Source organism: Lingula anatina, unplaced genomic scaffold (assembly GCF_051362555.1).
Source record: "Lingula anatina isolate TDL-2025a unplaced genomic scaffold, LinAna3.0 unanchor82, whole genome shotgun sequence".
Classification (NCBI taxonomy): Eukaryota; Metazoa; Brachiopoda; class Lingulata; order Lingulida; family Lingulidae; genus Lingula; species Lingula anatina.
Window position 1 is genome coordinate 4924395 of NW_028257603.1, and position 17377 is coordinate 4941771.

The window sequence follows — 17377 nt, forward strand, 5'->3', positions numbered from 1 at the left end:
TTTGTGAAGTGCAGTTCATGGCAAAAAGTAGGTCAAAGCTCAATTTCAAGAACACAGATTGTCAGCATATGACTGCCTATTCAAGTTCAATAGTGATTATGGACATATCTCTGGTAGTTTTGGAGATAGAAAAGTTGCAAAGTTGCGCGGCTCATTATAAAATCGCCACCTTTTAAAATTTCCAGTTGTACTAAGTGCACGTGGTTTGCAGATTAATTTTAGCCATTAAGAGCGTTAGATTGAAACCTTTTGCCGCTACAAATACAACAACTTGATTGATATCTTAGGCGATTATCAAAAACAGACAATAGCTAGAATCACTTACCTGCTGTAGGTTACAAGGGCGACCAACCCAGGGGCGGGACTAGGATTATTTGAAGGGGGGTCCACGGATGCAAAACCGACCCTTATCTTAGAGGGCGAACGGTGCTATTTGGTACTTTTTAAAACTATGATTCGGCTAGAGAAAATACTTATTTCATAAGGGGACCATCGGTGTGATTATTTTCAGAAACTGAAGGGGAGGAGGTCAGGACCCCCTGACCCCCCCCTCCCAATCCACCACTGCAACTACCAATGGACCTCGGTGGACACAGGTTAATTACATATCTGGCATTTGTGTCATAGGTTGTGCATTTAAGCTTTAAACTTAAGTTTTATAAATATTAAAGTACCTACCCTTTAACGCGAAGTAAGAATCACGGTCAGCCACCTTTGTTTATGAGACAGTAATCAGAGTTACGCCGACGACCATCACCTGATCTATTGAATTAAACGAGTGGAGTAGTAACGAACCCTTGGAACGAATTTGAGAAATAAGCAAACCTGACTTTATCGAGTGTAGGGGAGTTCGATTTTCTAAAAAAAAGTACATTATATTTATAAAAATTCAGTCGGGGTCGAAACTCCCCGCCCCCACCGACCCTCCTAAATCCACCACTGGCATAAATCTTTTGTCCTGTACCACCTTAACTGCGTCACGTCCAGCTCGATGTAGCGAGTCAATAGAAATATAATTTCAATCGGTTGACGAGAGGAATTAAAGTGAAATTAATTTCTCTCTGGTTATGACACGCCAGAAGAGGGCGGGATTGGTGTAGGGGAGTTTTCGTGTCATTTAGGCGATTGACACGGTACTGTTAACACGCTTATGATTACGACTCCGTAGACGACATGGTTGATGAGTCCAGTGGAGGCGAACACTTTACCTTGGCTGATGTAATGAAAAAAATGGAAAGTAAAAAGAAAGAGACGAAAGACTATTTCGACCAGAGACTGTCTACATTTAATGCCGAAGCCGGTAAAAACTGAAAGTCACAATATTTATCTTGGAAAATAGAAGGTAATCACCAGCAATTTGACTCAACAGTATTTGAAAATAAGATTATTGTGGTGAACAAACTGACAGTGCCTTACAGTCTTGGCAAGAGAAACAAACTTATCAGAATTGCTGACACTTTCGACACTGTTAAGGAACATACTGTTAATCCTCTTGCTTGTGATCCTGAGAGCGAGAGAGCTACAAAGAAAATAAAAGAAAACAAAAAGGGAGCCTAAAAAATAAGGTTATATCAGCAGACCGACCGATAGGTGTGGTGGGCGATACTTCTCAGCGGAGAAGTCTTTATCGCAGCAGCGGGTCGTGACTTTGCTTAGCTTGTTGAGGAAAGGGCCATTTCATGCTTGAGTGACCAACTTACAGAGGGGAAAGTTATTCTACCAGAGTCCAACCCCAGAGATAAGGGAACATCTGGAATGGGATAGAAGGCGGAAGCATTGAAAAATAGATAAGTACCCGGTACATGTATGAGTGCGTTAGTTTCAATCAAGAGTTGCATAATTATGAACATGAGCAAAATCAGAAATTCATACCCGTGAAAAGTAGGTTAAGAACCAATTTAAGTTTTTGGGAAGAAGTAGGGTACTCATTTTTTATTCTAGACTTGATAAAAATGGTTATAAATTTCCGTTTATAGCAACACCCTGTGGGATGAGGAAAGATAACAGCTTTCACCATTGAAAAATAAGTTTTTTGTTAAAAAGCTATTCTTGAATTGAAAAAGATGCCTTTGATTAAAAGGTGTAGCAAACAACCAATTGTTGATAACCCTTAAACAGAAGCAGTGCATAGCAGTGAAAAAAATAGATTGATTTTAGATGTACGAGAAGTAAACAAACATGTCTGTAAGCAGTCTGGTAGTTACGGACATTTGAGAACGGCTCTTATGTTTATGAATCTGTGTGGTTGGTTGATTAAATTTGATTCAGCTAATCAACATCTAGATATCTATTATCCTCATACGGATTATTGAGGTTTTTCATGGAAAATTCAAGATCAGCAGATTTATTTTTGATTCTTAGTTCTTCCATTTGGGTTATCATTAGCACTTAATATTTTTTTCAAAATTGACTTGGCAATTAATCAAAGAATGGTTCGATGTAATTGGATGACGGTCTGTGGTACTGCAGTAACATAGATAGATTGGAGCATCAGGGTGCTGAGATCAAAGATGATATTGCTAAGTCAGGTTTTATGTAAATATATGAGAATACTATTTGGTCGTAGGTACAGAGTCTGGCATTTATAGGCATCGAAATAGATATTAGTATTGGGGAAATCAAAGTTCTTGATATTAGATTAGCAAGTGCTAAGAGATCTGACATTATATTCGCACGAAAGTGAGCAAAGGTCTGGCTATGTCGGTCGGATTATACTATGTCTCATGTGTTGGGAAGTGTAACGCAACTAATGACAAATTATATTAGCATGGTTATTTCAAGTGCTTTTTCTTAGAATCAGAAAATGTGTGTGAAAGCATGCAGTCAAATTAGACCTTGGTGTAGTAAATCAGAATTTTACAGTTTTCACCTCAGTGCAATAAGGTAGTTTATTCTGATGCTAGTAGTACTGGGTTTGGAGGATATTGTGTGGAGACACCTAAAAGGGTGTGTTGCGGGGAATGGTCAGCTGACGAAGCGACGGAGAGCTCTACTTACAGAGAACTGATAGCTGTTTTCAGGGTCCTGTTCTCCATGGCAAACACGTTGAGTGTTTTGAGATTGAAGTGGTTTTCTGATAGCAAAGATGTTGTAAACATTAAAGAAAAAAGTAGCATGAGGAGTAAATTACAACCTATTATTTTAGATGTTTTTCTTCTAATGGAGTTATTCAATAGAAATGAAAGGATACTGAGAGAAGAGAATACCCATGCAGATTATATAAGTAGAAGTGTGGATGTTGACAATTGGGGTATTTCTAAAGAATTATTCTCACATTTTGATAAGATATGGGGTCCTCATGAAGTGGATTGGTTTACGTCCTGCTACAATGCTTAAGTACATATTTTTACTCTAGATTTTAGAATTCAGGAACAGTGAATGGGACACGCGTCATTTACGGATCTATCCTGGTCCTCAGATCAAATTCAGTCTCTTATTTCTACCATTGAGTTACAACAGACTCCTTGTTTCTATATTGTTTCCGACAGACTGTTCTGGTCCTTCACCTGTAAATATCCATCATGACGTAATCAAATGTGGCACCGAAACGTGCCCTTGGCTGACTCTGTTATGGTCTCAAAATTTTTGAAGCTTTAAGCTTTTAGATGCTACCTAGTTTCTTATTGAAAAGTCGAGATATAGAGGTGGCAATTGGCTTTTGATAAATCGGGTTAAATCGTATTAATGCCCAGTAAAAGTTCTTGAAAATATTTAGATTTCATTGGTAGGCCTCGATCCTAGCTACAGCTTTTCAAATTTACATGGCCTATTTTAAATATAATATCGTTGAGTTACAATGACAGTTATGTATGAAAATTGTATAACGACGAGGGGGAGTATCGGTGCGCGTACAACAGTAATTTATGAATACATTTTACAGTATTATGGAATATACATGTATATTAGCGCCCGTGGTCTTATTGATCAATTAATGTGTGAATGAATAAGTCAAATCCACATGTACATCTGGGGCGGATCCAGGATTTTTTGGAAGGGTGGTGGTGTTTTTTTTACGGATTGACAAGGCCTCGGAGTTCAAGGCCGACCCTCACCCCTTTGGAGTTATGTTTGGGGCACGCTCGAGGGCCACGAAAAAGGGTGTTTTAGAGGGAAAATATCTCCATTTGATACGGTTTATAACTATTATTCAGCTATAGATTTTGGGTGTAATTTTTTTTATCAGAAATCGAAGGGAGGAGGGGGTCTGGATCCCCCCTGACACCCCCTCTTTATCCGCCATGTACATGTATTAGACCGTGAACATTCGTGAACAGTTTCAACCACAGTCCCTCGCCTGAAATGAGCCATGCCTGTCTGTAATTTGCATAACAATTACTTGATCATCGTAGTGCGAGCTGTATTTCCGAATGCTCAGTAGGCAGTAGGACACAGCTAGGTGAAGACGCAATGTTCCACGTGCGGGTGCAGTCGCAACGCAGTCGTATGAGGCGTAGAAGCAAATGTATGTTTCGTAAGTAGCACTTTTTCTTCAGTATCGTATGTCAGTTGATAGAAAGAGAGTAGAAAAATGCAAAGAAATTTGCGACGAGTATTTACGGGTATGTTACTACTCTTTGTTGTCGCTGTCGCCTGTCGTTTCTGTTATGCCACTCAAAATATTATTTAGCAAATTAGTAAATGGGCATATTACCACAAAGATCACGGACATATTTACATGATGGTACCGTACTTGTCACAGTTCCGAGCTTTTGATCCTAAGACAAGCGTGCCCCATGAACGATAGTCAGTTTTAGTAGGTTTGTTAATTTTATTATACATGTACCTGTAAAATGCTTGTAAGCAGTGTTGAAACACAGGGAAATGATTTATTCTAAAGCGAAATATGGTTCCCAAACGCGTGATGCAAAGCGATTTTAGATATTACAACTTTATATAGTAGGTAAAATAAATAAATAGTGATAACCTACACAAACTAGAGGAGTGTTTTCAATATTTATTTTTTTTTCAAAGCAAGATATCTGAAATATCTTTATTACTAACTTCAGGTCTTAAATGTGGCGTTAGGCAACATAGAATCGATTGCTTTTTTGGGGTGCTATCTGAGCCTGAACTATGGACAAGTCAGATATTGTTAACATTACCTTCTTATTTCAGAAGTCCACTGAGATACTGAGAACTGCACGGCACCTGGCTGCTAGCAACCAAGCCTGTCATTCACCCTCTGGAACCCTACGCACATCCATGCATCTTTTGTTTTAAAATTGAATAAATACGTTTGTCATTCCTTGTTTTCTTATTCACTTCCATATGAAATGATGGTAAAATATTAATAATAATAATAATAATAGAGGGTTAGGGGTAAAATTGTAAAGATATTATTGTTTGAGCACTTTCAAATTAAATCTGCTAAAACTGATCTGTAAGCATTGTGTTTGGGATTGATGATTTCTCCAGTAACAGAGGATGTCGTAAATCGAAAGGATTAAAAGTTTTGTTAATATGCCCAGTATTTTGTAAATAATTGAGAGCATTTTAAGAATACATCTACAGGATTTCCAACAGCCCACATTTATAAATACAATTTGTATGAATTTACGATATTGCTTTTTTAAAAATCTGTCCTACATTTTTTATAGTGAGACGGGTTTTTTAATATCTATTTATAAATTAGTTCATCCTCCCAGATAAAATTTTCTTAATTTAATATAAGTCCATATTCTAAGGGTTTTGGTTTGCTAGAGAAAATTGTTTCAAATTTCACGACCTTCTCATCAGACGAACGCTTCAATTTTAAATTAAAACAGAAATATAAGAGATCTTGACACACTTTTGAAATGGGAACAATGAAATTTGCTCCTCCACCCAAAACTTAGAACTGCATATTCTGATATGTTTGAAAATGTCTCATTAAAATCATAATTAAAATAAATTGATCCTTTGATATAAAGAAATGGACCTGTCACCCCTCAAATCGAATGGACTTGTCCCACCTGTCACCCCTCAGATGAAATGGACTCGCCCCACCTGTCACCCCTAAGATAAAATGGACTCGTCCCACCTGTCACCCCTCAGATGGAATGGACTCGCCCCACCTGTCACCCCTAAGATGGAATGGACTCGCCCCACCTGTCACCCCTCAGATGGAATGGACTCGCCCCACCTGTCACCCCTCAGATGAAATGGACTCGCCCCACCTGTCACCCCTAAGATGAAATGGACTCGCCCCACCTGTCACCCCTCATATGGAATGGACTCGTCCCACCTGTCACCCCTCAAATCGAATGGACTCGACCCACTTGAAAACTTTCAATGCAGGTCAGTGGTGGGTGAAAGGGTATCACGTGATTTTCGGGAGCCAATGAAAAAAGCAGGAATTTTACACTCCGTTATAGGTAAACAAAATGGCACGTTCGACGCACCAGGGAGGATCGTTTATTTAGGAGGCATGCACATAAATTTGGTGGGTATTTTAATAGCATTTTACTATTTACAACGATCAGTACCATCTCAACTTAACTCATGTGAAGTGATTTTCAAGTGTTTGGTCTGTTTATGTTTTTATGACAATTTAAACTAGGCATAGCTTCATATGTAGTTTGACAATTGTAAACTGAAGTTTTCACACCACAAGCCTTCTTTCAAGTGAAATATCTCGAAAAGCACTCGGACGATTTTTTTCCAACTTTTCAGTAATGTTGCTCATTTATTTGTCGACAAAAAGTGCCGATGGCACCCCTGGATCTTTGGAGTTATAGACGGTATAATCCTTCATACCCAATTACGACCATTCTTGTAGGAATGCGTCTTTATAATGTTAAACTCCCTCATTAAAAAGCATATATCTGAAAAAGTAAACGGTAGATTTTTTTCGAAATCTTAATCTGACGTTTTTCGTGTACCTTTTTACATAATATGTAGCCTGCAACTGACAGCACCCCTGGGTCTTGGGATATATAGACAATGCAGTGCCATGGCAAATTACGGCCATTTTTGTTTGAGTGAATTTTGGATCACGCAGACCCCGTCTTTCAAATCAAATATCTGAAAAAGCAATCGGACAATTATTTTCAAAATTGTCAGAAATGTTGCTTAGATATTGGTTAGCAAAAAGAGCCTATGGCACCCAATGGCACCCCAGGATCTTGAGAATTATAGGCTGTATATAGTGCATGCCAAAGTACTGTTTTGGTTATCCCACAGCCAGCATTTATAACAACAGCATAATTGCACTTGTATATCACTTACATGCTTGTCTGTATTTTAAAGCATAATGTGCAATCTGATCACTATACAAGCACATTCCTACAACTGTTGAAGGGCTAGTCATGGTATTAGTCAGTTACAACTACTTGTCATTCACTGTGTATGATGTACAAGAGCCTATTATATCTCAACTGTAGCTCCATATAATAGCACTCTTTTATGCCACATACAGTAATTGGCTCAAGTACATATCAAATAAACATTTTTTTTTAAAATACTGATGATAAGTCTCATATCTTTTTCAGCATGGACTACAATTTTTATTTTTGAAATGCTGTGCACTATAAAGGTGAGAAGTAATTCATCGGAATACCATAGTTGTAAACTTGTGACTTATGTTTCCATTGCTCATCTATTTCGTTAACATTGACAAAAACATGTTCTGTGTTTGTTTTGCCTTAACTTTCATTTTAATCTTACTATCATAAAAATTGAAATCATATTTAAGTATAATGGTAACAGGTTACCTAAAAAGTTGAAGCCTTATCCAGTTAAATAATAATAATATCAAATATAAAACATTTACTGCTTTTTAATTTCAGGGAATGGAAACAGCTTATAACCTCATAATGGGATACCGCCTATGGATTGTAGCTGAAATTAGAGACTTGAGATAACAGGAATGATGTTTTTTTATTTCCAAAATCTGTGCCTTCATGGAGTGTGACATTGTAATAAACATGATTGCTTTTTAATTACTCAGTCATCAAATGTTAAATTAGTAGTTTGTCACAATATCAAATATTGTATTATCTGCATAGAGAATTCCCCTCATCTTTTGTAAGTTAAGTTTTGATTAATTAAGTAAAGTAAGTAGAAAGTCTCATGAACTTGGAGAAAATTAAATACTGCAGATCTTGGAAAAACTTCGTTTATTGTGATTTCTGTCAGATATGAGGATTTGTAAATGTTGATAATACATTACATTTTCTGTCTCTTATTATATGCATTTACCATGATTTCTCACTCTGAGTAATGTACGCATCTGGCAAACTAACTTGAAATTCAAGGCATATTTTATAGTTTTAAAAAAAGTGATATTAAAATCTGACCAAGACGAATTTAAAGTAATCTGAATTCTATCAGGATTTCAGTCTTGCCTGTGCTATGTATGTATTTGTAGGTTGTCACCCTTTTAAATCATTTAAAAAGTATTATTATATTATTTCAATATTTTGTGAATATTTAAATGAGTTATAAAATTTATAAGAAAAATGTAAGAAATAAAATATACTGTTAATTATGTTTTTATGAAATATGTGAAATAAAAAGTTTATAATCATATCAAAAACTTTGTCACATGCCCTTTCTTATAGTTATCTGAATTATCAACTTGTCATAATTTACTATTTTAATTTCTAGAGTTAATTATTATTCTTATTCAAACAAGAAATTATCAATTATACACAGAAAAATTAAAGTCAATAACAAATCAACACTGCCAGCAAATTTTACTCTGCCCAAGCTACAGTCACTACAGGTATATAGGATAGTAGGCCTACACACTGACAGAGATTTGATACCTATGCCACGGTGACATTTTACAACTCTACTCGTCGGTTTGTTGATCATAAATTGCACATTTTTTCAAGTGTTTCATTATTAGTTTGTAGCATCCATATTTATATTTATATACATTTAATACATAATGAAACAAAGTCGGCGTAACGTTACGCAAATGCCCCAATAAACAATGCATCGCACACAGTTGCGCCAACGCTTTACTGGACGAAGACGCAGGAAGACGTCGCCGGGAGCTCACTTTCGATGCACTCGGAACTACTCGGATGTCTCCGCACTCGACAGTATGGAGCTTGCGGAATGAGTCGAGGATTGCCGATTGCTTTCGATGTTCACTCATCGACGGCAAAACGTCAAATGACTGACGTGCGTGCGCATCTTTTGACGTATCACGTGATACCCTTCCAACCACCACTGAATGCAGGTCGTCTTCTTACAGGGTCTAGCTATCCAGTGACCAACCAGGAGCATAGCTTGCACTGCGATGCGCGACTTTTTCTTATGCAAATTACAACTGGTACAGTGCATGGCACATTTGAGGAGTTGCTGTGGAAATTGGTCTCAAAGAACGGCGAAATTATGGAATATTATTTTACTATTGTGACAAGGCTATTACCCGCGTAGACCTATTTGTCACCATACATAATATTTTTCTAGGACAACTAGTTTATATTAAATCAAAAACTAAAAATAGCAATGAAGATAGGTATAACAAGTAAATGATGATGCTCATACATTCGGGGAGTAGCTTTGCGTAGGATGAAATATATTGTATTGTACGCCCCCCTGGCTGTCGATTGTAAGTAATAGACATAAACTGGCCCGCTCGAAGATTCTGCGGGTCCGTGGTCAAAGTTAAATAAAAATAACCATGATTAAGGGAAGTTATTGAAGTTATCAATTTAAGATTTTAGAGATACTAATAAATCTTTTTTAACACTGGTCGTATTCACAAAAGATCGTAAACATTACAGAGAGAAGGAAAAGTACCCAAATGAAGGGAGGGGGGGTGTGAAGGAGCGCAATGTGAAACAAATTAATATTATGTTCTTATTTATCTATTCAATATCATAAATAATTTGTAAAGTCTTCACTCTTGATTCAAATAAATAAAAAGCAACAATTAAAACTTGTAGTACTTGCCACAGAAGACAAACTGAAGTAAAACATTTGAAATAGCAAAAAAAGAGGAAGACAAGTAAAAAAAATTAAATTCCCAAATTTTTAGAAACTAATAATCTTTCTTCGACAGTATCTTTAACATAACCGTCTTTTGCGTTTTCAGATCGCCATCTACCGTGTTTCTTAAACAGTCTGTCTTTAGTCCCTGCATTAGAATCCAGCATATGAAATCAAACAAACGGAAAGTACTCGGAGATCCTTCAAAGTGACTTCCGAACTCATTAAATTAGTAACCAATTGAGAAATGTGCTTAGCAGTTACAGGTTCCTTTTTTGTTACTCTATGATCTTTCCTTCTCTGAGATGCTTCCTTCACTGCAATAACGAATTTTGACTCGCAATTTCGGATTTTTCTTACAGTTGGCTGTACCATGAAACCATTTTAAAGTGTAAAAAGATGTCTAAACCGCAGCAGAAGAATTACAAGATTGTGACAAATTTTGAAGATAAAAAGCAACAATCGAGTCTTTCGCTGTAAAGAAAGAGGTCACACCGATCGTATTACACCGTTCAAGCCATTTTTGGAAGCCGTAAGAATATTTTCTCACTGTGTTGTCTGCTCTTGACTTCAAAATGACATCTGGTAATGAATCTGCTAAAGCCTTCAAACTTTTATTGCTTGTAACCTCCACGTCTTGGAGGATAGCATTATCAAGAAAACATGAAAAAGGAAAAAAAGAAAATTTTTGAAAACAAAACTCTAGCAATCGTTCCCATAATCTCTGTTCATCCTGGACAATAATCATGTCATTGATCAATGATTGTGATCCTAATGGCTATTTCTTCCTTTCCTTCCTTCAATGTTGCAGAACTCCATTACAGCATCTGTTGTATCAATAACCCATTGGTAACTAGAGCGCAGACCTCCGCCAAGGCAGCGATTTTTGATTCTTATCCTTGTTCCACTTCGTACAGTTCCTGAAAAATTCATCAAAATCGGTCTAAGAAATGCATAAACAAAGCCATCTCCATTATATCAATGATCCAATGATCGTCTGTTTATCTCTCCTTCGAAGAAAGTGAGTTTTAAATTCTATAAACAGATGACCAATTATTCATCTACTTTAAATCCCTTTAAATATGAAAAATTTAGTCGTATTTAAAACAAATGGTCCCAAACCGGGTTTTCTGGCATCTGAATAGACCGTTTTTAACTTACTAGGCAAGCTTTGTACACGTAGACTTTTCTCATTAAAAAAAAAAAACTAAATTGTCTTTCCAAAAATTAATTCTTTAATGCAAGACATTCGTCTTTAATATTAATATCAAAATCCCAATGCTTCCTTTTCAGTATCACTGAGTATATACCTCTAGTTATTTATCTAGATACATTTCCAATCAATGGAGACATAATAATAAAATAGAAATAATTTTACCTGTAACCCTCGCCAATTGTATAGCTGTTATATACGGTATACTGAAACCAATTCGTCTAAAAGACACAGAGTATTACTAGTACATGTAGAAAGCCTTTTTTCGGGAATAAACAATCCCCTTACTTCCATGTCCCAAAAAATCCCCAACCATTCCAATTTGTTGACTGGTTCTAATTTACTTTTTTCAGCGTTTAAAACAAAATCTGCTTTAAACAGATCCATTTTAATTTTTTTAGAATGTAGTTTTAAATGTAATATATTTTTCTAGAGAATTTTCAGACAAAATACCGTCATCTAAATAAACAACAATGGGGATTCCATTTTTCTCCAATACCCAACTAAACGTCTAAGTATTTTAGTAAAAATAAACGGTGCTGAAGAAAGGCCAAACGAAAGTACCAAAAAAAAAAAAATTCTTTCCGTTGATTTAAAAAAGTTTGAGATGCCGGAGCAATATCTAAATGGTGAATAAAAAATAAACACAACACTAAACTGCAGAATTATCTCAACAAATATTATCTGTGGTCTTGCTCACATTCCCAAAAGTGAGAGTATAATATGCCTTTGGTCCATGCAACCAGATCTCTTGTCCTCCTTGTCTGTTCAGCCTAAAATATAAAATTGCAAGACAGCTATATAATTCTTAATGCATAACTCTATTAAAAAGGAAAATGTCCATGATAGAAAAAACTCATTTATTTTTTCTACCTGAAGATATGGAAAATGGTGCAATAGTTTGTGTTGTTCTCATGCATATCTACTCACAGTGATTATCTTCTTTCCAAGATTTTTGCCCCATGCCAAATCACCCACGAATGTTTTATCCCGACTCATTTTTTTTTCTGAAATAAGGAAAATTTAGCTAAATATATAGAGAGATATAACAAAAAATCGCAAGAATTGCAACTAAATAATCACATCAGGTAGATACATTTCACATACTAAATTTGCTTTCTAATTATTATAGTAAGACCTAAACAGCACTTTGTACTTAAGTGTGCAACAAGGGCATCTTTGACCACTTCTGTTGCACTGATTCCTTTTTTTTTTCAGGAAATCCATAGCCCTGACAAACCCTTCCTTCTCCATTACAGAGCTACTCAGCTTGGTTTCTTTCTTCCTTACAACTTCTGCTTGCAACACATCCCCTGTTTCATAGTCAACAATAATGCTCGCGCAATATTGTGCACTATGTCCTGGGCTGTCCATTCTGCCATCAACTATGAATAAATGGGATATATCGAAACACGGACATCATAAATATGTGGTGCGACAATTCCTAAAACAACACTTGGTGGGATTTAGGACACATTCCTATAGACACCACAGGTCTACATTGATCGACCAGACTTGGCATGGATTTTCACTGCTATCAGCTGAATAGGTACCCCCCCCCTCTAAGAAATAAAATTGTTCATGTTCCTTTTGTTGATATATATTTTGTGTATATATATATATATATATATATATATATATATATATATATATATATATATAATTTCCAAAGGAATAGAGGGTAATAAGTCATACTCAAATTATATTTTAGGATGCCAACCCATGTTATTTTTCATCTTACTCCTTCTCAAAGTGTGTCTTGCCTTTAAATGTAAAGCTCTATGTTATTTAATGAAAGACAATATAAGTTCCATCTGTTTAGAGATGTATGTCGGTCTGCTTTATAGCAATTAAGTCCCTGCTGTGGTTTAGGCCTACTGGTCACAACCAGAACATCAGAACCACTGCTTCCATCCACCGCTTCTACTTGTGGACATGGGTACACTTGATATAGAAACAAAACACGCATTAAGTTAAAATTTTAGATTAATCCATTTAATCCATAAAGTTTAAATAACACATTTGCAATAAAGTTTTTGATTAAGTTTTTTATCAGAATTAAAATAGATTATTCTAATAATGTTATTAAAGTATGTGCCCTTTTTCAAATGCAAAGAATGCAAAGCAACCCTTATATATACATGTACCTGTATATAAATATGTTTGATAAGATCTATTGGAGATATTTAAGCACATTTAAAAGACACTCACTCAGAAACAGAGTTTTCAATATCGCTTAATTTGGGATCAGGAATGGACTTAGCAGTGGTCCTCACCCTCGCCTGAACAAAGAAGCTCAACCAAATCAAGAACAAATCAATATCCGAATAACGACGGTGATATGGCCCTGCTGGCGCATATTAATTTCGTGATCTGTAAACACAGGGAATCAGCAGTTGTAAACATTATCTTATAGTATATTTTGAACAAGCGGTCTGTACAGGGAGGGGGGGGGGGGGGCGGGGTCGGCCCGCCCCCTTAAAATATTCCTGGATCCGCCCCTGGATCCGCCACATGGTACCTATCTGTATCCTTGGACCTAAATAGGTCCAAGCTGTATCTTAAAAAAAAAAAAAAAAAACTGCTGGTATATGATAGACGGGAAGAGGGAGCGCATGGGAAATGACGGTGTAGGCCGGATCTAAAGCCTTCCACAGTTTCAGCAGTAACTTGTTGGTCACTTCGTTCATTCCACTCGGAGACTGTTCTGGTAAAGAAAGAGTTTCAAACTGGTGTGTCGCAGTGTGATTCTTGCACTTTAGAGTTTGTTTTAAATCCTAATATTAGTACATAAATGTAATTTATTCTAAAATGTGAGGCCTAATAATAAGGAGCTACGGGCAAATTTCTTCAACAATCAGTTTCTTTTTCAAACTGATTGTTTGACACATCATGATAACAACGGAAACCACCAAACTTCAATTAAGATAATTAATTGTATTTATGTAGCAAATGGTTTGTTTTAGTGGTGGTATTAACTTTTTGGTAATACATCAACGTTTTGTTTATAGGAAATTAGTCTGGTTAGTTAGTAGTAGGTAGTAGGATGGTAGTTTGGGTCTTGTGTCTGCACATTTTTACCTTAAGTACAGTAGTTGACCAAGGCAAGGTGATAACAGATGTCCCGGGTTAAGGAATTTCTTAGCTGCTGTGTATCTAGGCACACATATTTGCACCCCCACCTTTAATAATTACATATTTCTTTATAGGTACCCGCACGAAAATGCAGTAGTATCGAAGTAGCAAAGCGGCGGGAGCATATTTGCAGAATAGCCTACTGCAATTCTACTCCAAAAAGTAGGCCTACATAGGTTTGTACAGAGAGGAGCATAAATGCATAATTTTTTAAATTCCCATGACAAAACACCCCGGTGACTCCCTTCGCCACATACGTTTTCATGTAATTATTAAACAGAGCAAAAAATCTCCCTATTTCTGTAGAATTATAAATTTTATGAAAGATGTTTTTGGGACTAATTCTATCGAGCTGCATTCAGTGAGAAGTCATTCAGCTTTGTAGCTGCGGAGATATTGACGGCCGCACTAAAAAATTCCTGCAAAACTGCATGAACAAAATATTTTGGTGAAACATTTCCTATTCTCATAGACAGCAGACTCACTGACGTAACTACCAATGCCACAAAACTTAAGTGTCAAAAAGTTACTTTTCATACCGCCAGTACTGTAATTGAACATATGCATTCTCTTGTTTGTAAACAAACCACTGCACTGCTCACAGTCGTAAGCTCCCTCCGCCAGATGTCCGAAACTGTACAGCACTGAGCCAGGTCTCGACCAAAAATAAGAAGCAATTTAGGCCCCAACCTGCTACTTGACACCAAATTAACCACTAGCAACACACAAAAAATGTCAGGAAAAAAACTAGAACTAGAAACAATCACTAATTTTTCACGCAGAACTTCATTCGTTATAACAGTCCATGATTGGCCAGGTAGGGATGAAAAATTTTTTTTCTTCATTATAGTGTCAGGTAGGTGTGTTCGGTCATTTGTAGTAAGAATAAAGTGCTGGAAGAGTGGTGGTGTCAACATTAAGGAAGAAATAGAGCAAAAACTCTGTCTCCCCCCCCCCCTCTCAGATTCTGTTCTCAGAGCTTATTTTTGGATCATCTTTAAAGCTAGAATTGGGGGCCTTGATGAAGTGACCCGGGCGCGTTTCCACATTTTTTATGAATGACAGGTGTGGTAGATTGATTTTCGTCACTTTTTGGAAAAATCGGAGACGGGTCGATTTTTGGTGATTTTGAGTGATTTTGAACAGTGCCGGCACTGTGAGATTTCTTCAATTTTGGCCAGGTAGGGATGAAAATTTTTTTTCTTCATTATAGTGTCAGGTAGGTGTGTTCGGTCATTTGTAGTAAGAATAAAGTGCTGGAAGAGTGGTGGTGTCAACATTAAGGAAGAAATAGAGCAAAAACTCTGTCTCCCCCCACCCCAGATTCTGTTCTCAGAGCTTATTTTTGGATCATCTTTAAAGCTAGAATTGGGGGCCTTGATGAAGTGACCCGGGCGCGTTTCCACATTTTTTATGAATGACAGGTGTGGTAGATTGATTTTCTTCACTTTTTGGAAAAATCGGAGACGGGTCGATTTTTGGTGATTTTGAGTGATTTTGAACAGTGCCGGCACTGTGAGATTTCTTCAATTTTGGCCAGGTAGGGATGAAAATTTTTTTTCTTCATTATAGTGTCAGGTAGGTGTTTTCGGTCATTTGTAGTAAGAATAAAGTGCTGGAAGAGTGGTGGTGTCAACATTAAGGAAGAAATAGAGCAAAAACTCTGTCTCCTCCCCCCCCCCCCCTCTTAGATTCTGTTCTCAGAGCTTATTTTTGGATCATCTTTAAAGCTAGAATTGGGGGCCTTGATGAAGTGACCCGGGCGCGTTTCCACATTTTTTATGAATGACAGGTGTGGTAGATTGATTTTCGTCACTTCTTGGAAAAATCGGAGACGGGTCGATTTTTGGTGATTTTGAGTGATTTTGAACAGTGCCGGCACTGTGAGATTTCTTCAATTTTGGCCAGGTAGGGATGAAAATTTTTTTTCTTCATTATAGTGTCAGGTAGGTGTGTTCGGTCATTTGTAGTAAGAATAAAGTGCTGGAAGAGTGGTGGTGTCAACATTAAGGAAGAAATAGAGCAAAAACTCTGTCTCCCCCCCCCCCCCCTCTTAGATTCTGTTCTCAGAGCTTATTTTTGGATCATCTTTAAAGCTAGAATTGGGGGCCTTGATGAAGTGACCCGGGCGCGTTTCCACATTTTTTATGAATGACAGGTGTGGTAGATTGATTTTCGTCACTTTTTGGAAAAATCGGAGACGGGTCGATTTTTGGTGATTTTGAGTGATTTTGAACAGTGCCGGCACTGTGAGATTTCTTCAATTTTGGCCAGGTAGGGATGAAAAATTTTTTTCTTCATTATAGTGTCAGGTAGGTGTGTTCGGTCATTTGTAGTAAGAATAAAGTGCTGGAAGAGTGGTGGTGTCAACATTAAGGAAGAAATAGAGCAAAAACTCTGTCTCCCCCCCCCCCCCCCCTCTTAGATTCTGTTCTCAGAGCTTATTTTTGGATCATCTTTAAAGCTAGAATTGGGGGCCTTGATGAAGTGACCCGGGCGCGTTTCCACATTTTTTATGAATGACAGGTGTGGTAGATTGATTTTCGTCACTTTTTGGAAAAATCGGAGACGGGTCGATTTTTGGTGATTTTGAGTGATTTTGAACAGTGCCGGCACTGTGAGATTTCTTCAATTTTGGCCAGGTAGGGATGAAAATTTTTTTTCTTCATTATAGTGTCAGGTAGGTGTGTTCGGTCATTTGTAGTAAGAATAAAATGCTGGAAGAGTGGTGGTGTCAACATTAAGGAAGAAATAGAGCAAAAACTCTGTCTCCCCCCCCCCCCCTCTCAGATTCTGTTCTCAGAGCTTATTTTTGGATCATCTTTAAAGCTAGAATTGGGGGCCTTGATGAAGTGACCCGGGCACGTTTCCACATTTTTTATGAATGACAGGTGTGGTAGATTGATTTTCATCACTTTTTGGAAAAATCGGAGACGAGTCGATTTTTGGTGATTTTGAGTGATTTTGAACAGTGCCGGCACTGTGAGATTTCTTCAATTTTGGCCAGGTAGGGATGAAAATTTTTTTTCTTCATTATAGTGTCAGGTAGGTGTGTTCGGTCATTTGTAGTAAGAATAAAGTGCTGGAAGAGTGGTGGTGTCAACA

At 37.1% G+C, this 17377-nt stretch overlaps 1 long non-coding RNA gene across 1 annotated transcript; it reads left to right on the forward strand.

Moving 5' to 3' along the window:
* The first annotated feature begins 1524 nt into the window (after nucleotides 1–1524).
* LOC147759258 (uncharacterized) lies at nucleotides 1525–5245 on the forward strand. The gene is made up of 2 exons (XR_015331665.1): nucleotides 1525–4471; nucleotides 5116–5245. It is a non-coding gene; the product is annotated as an uncharacterized LOC147759258 (long non-coding RNA).
* The last annotated feature ends 12132 nt before the right edge of the window (nucleotides 5246–17377 follow it).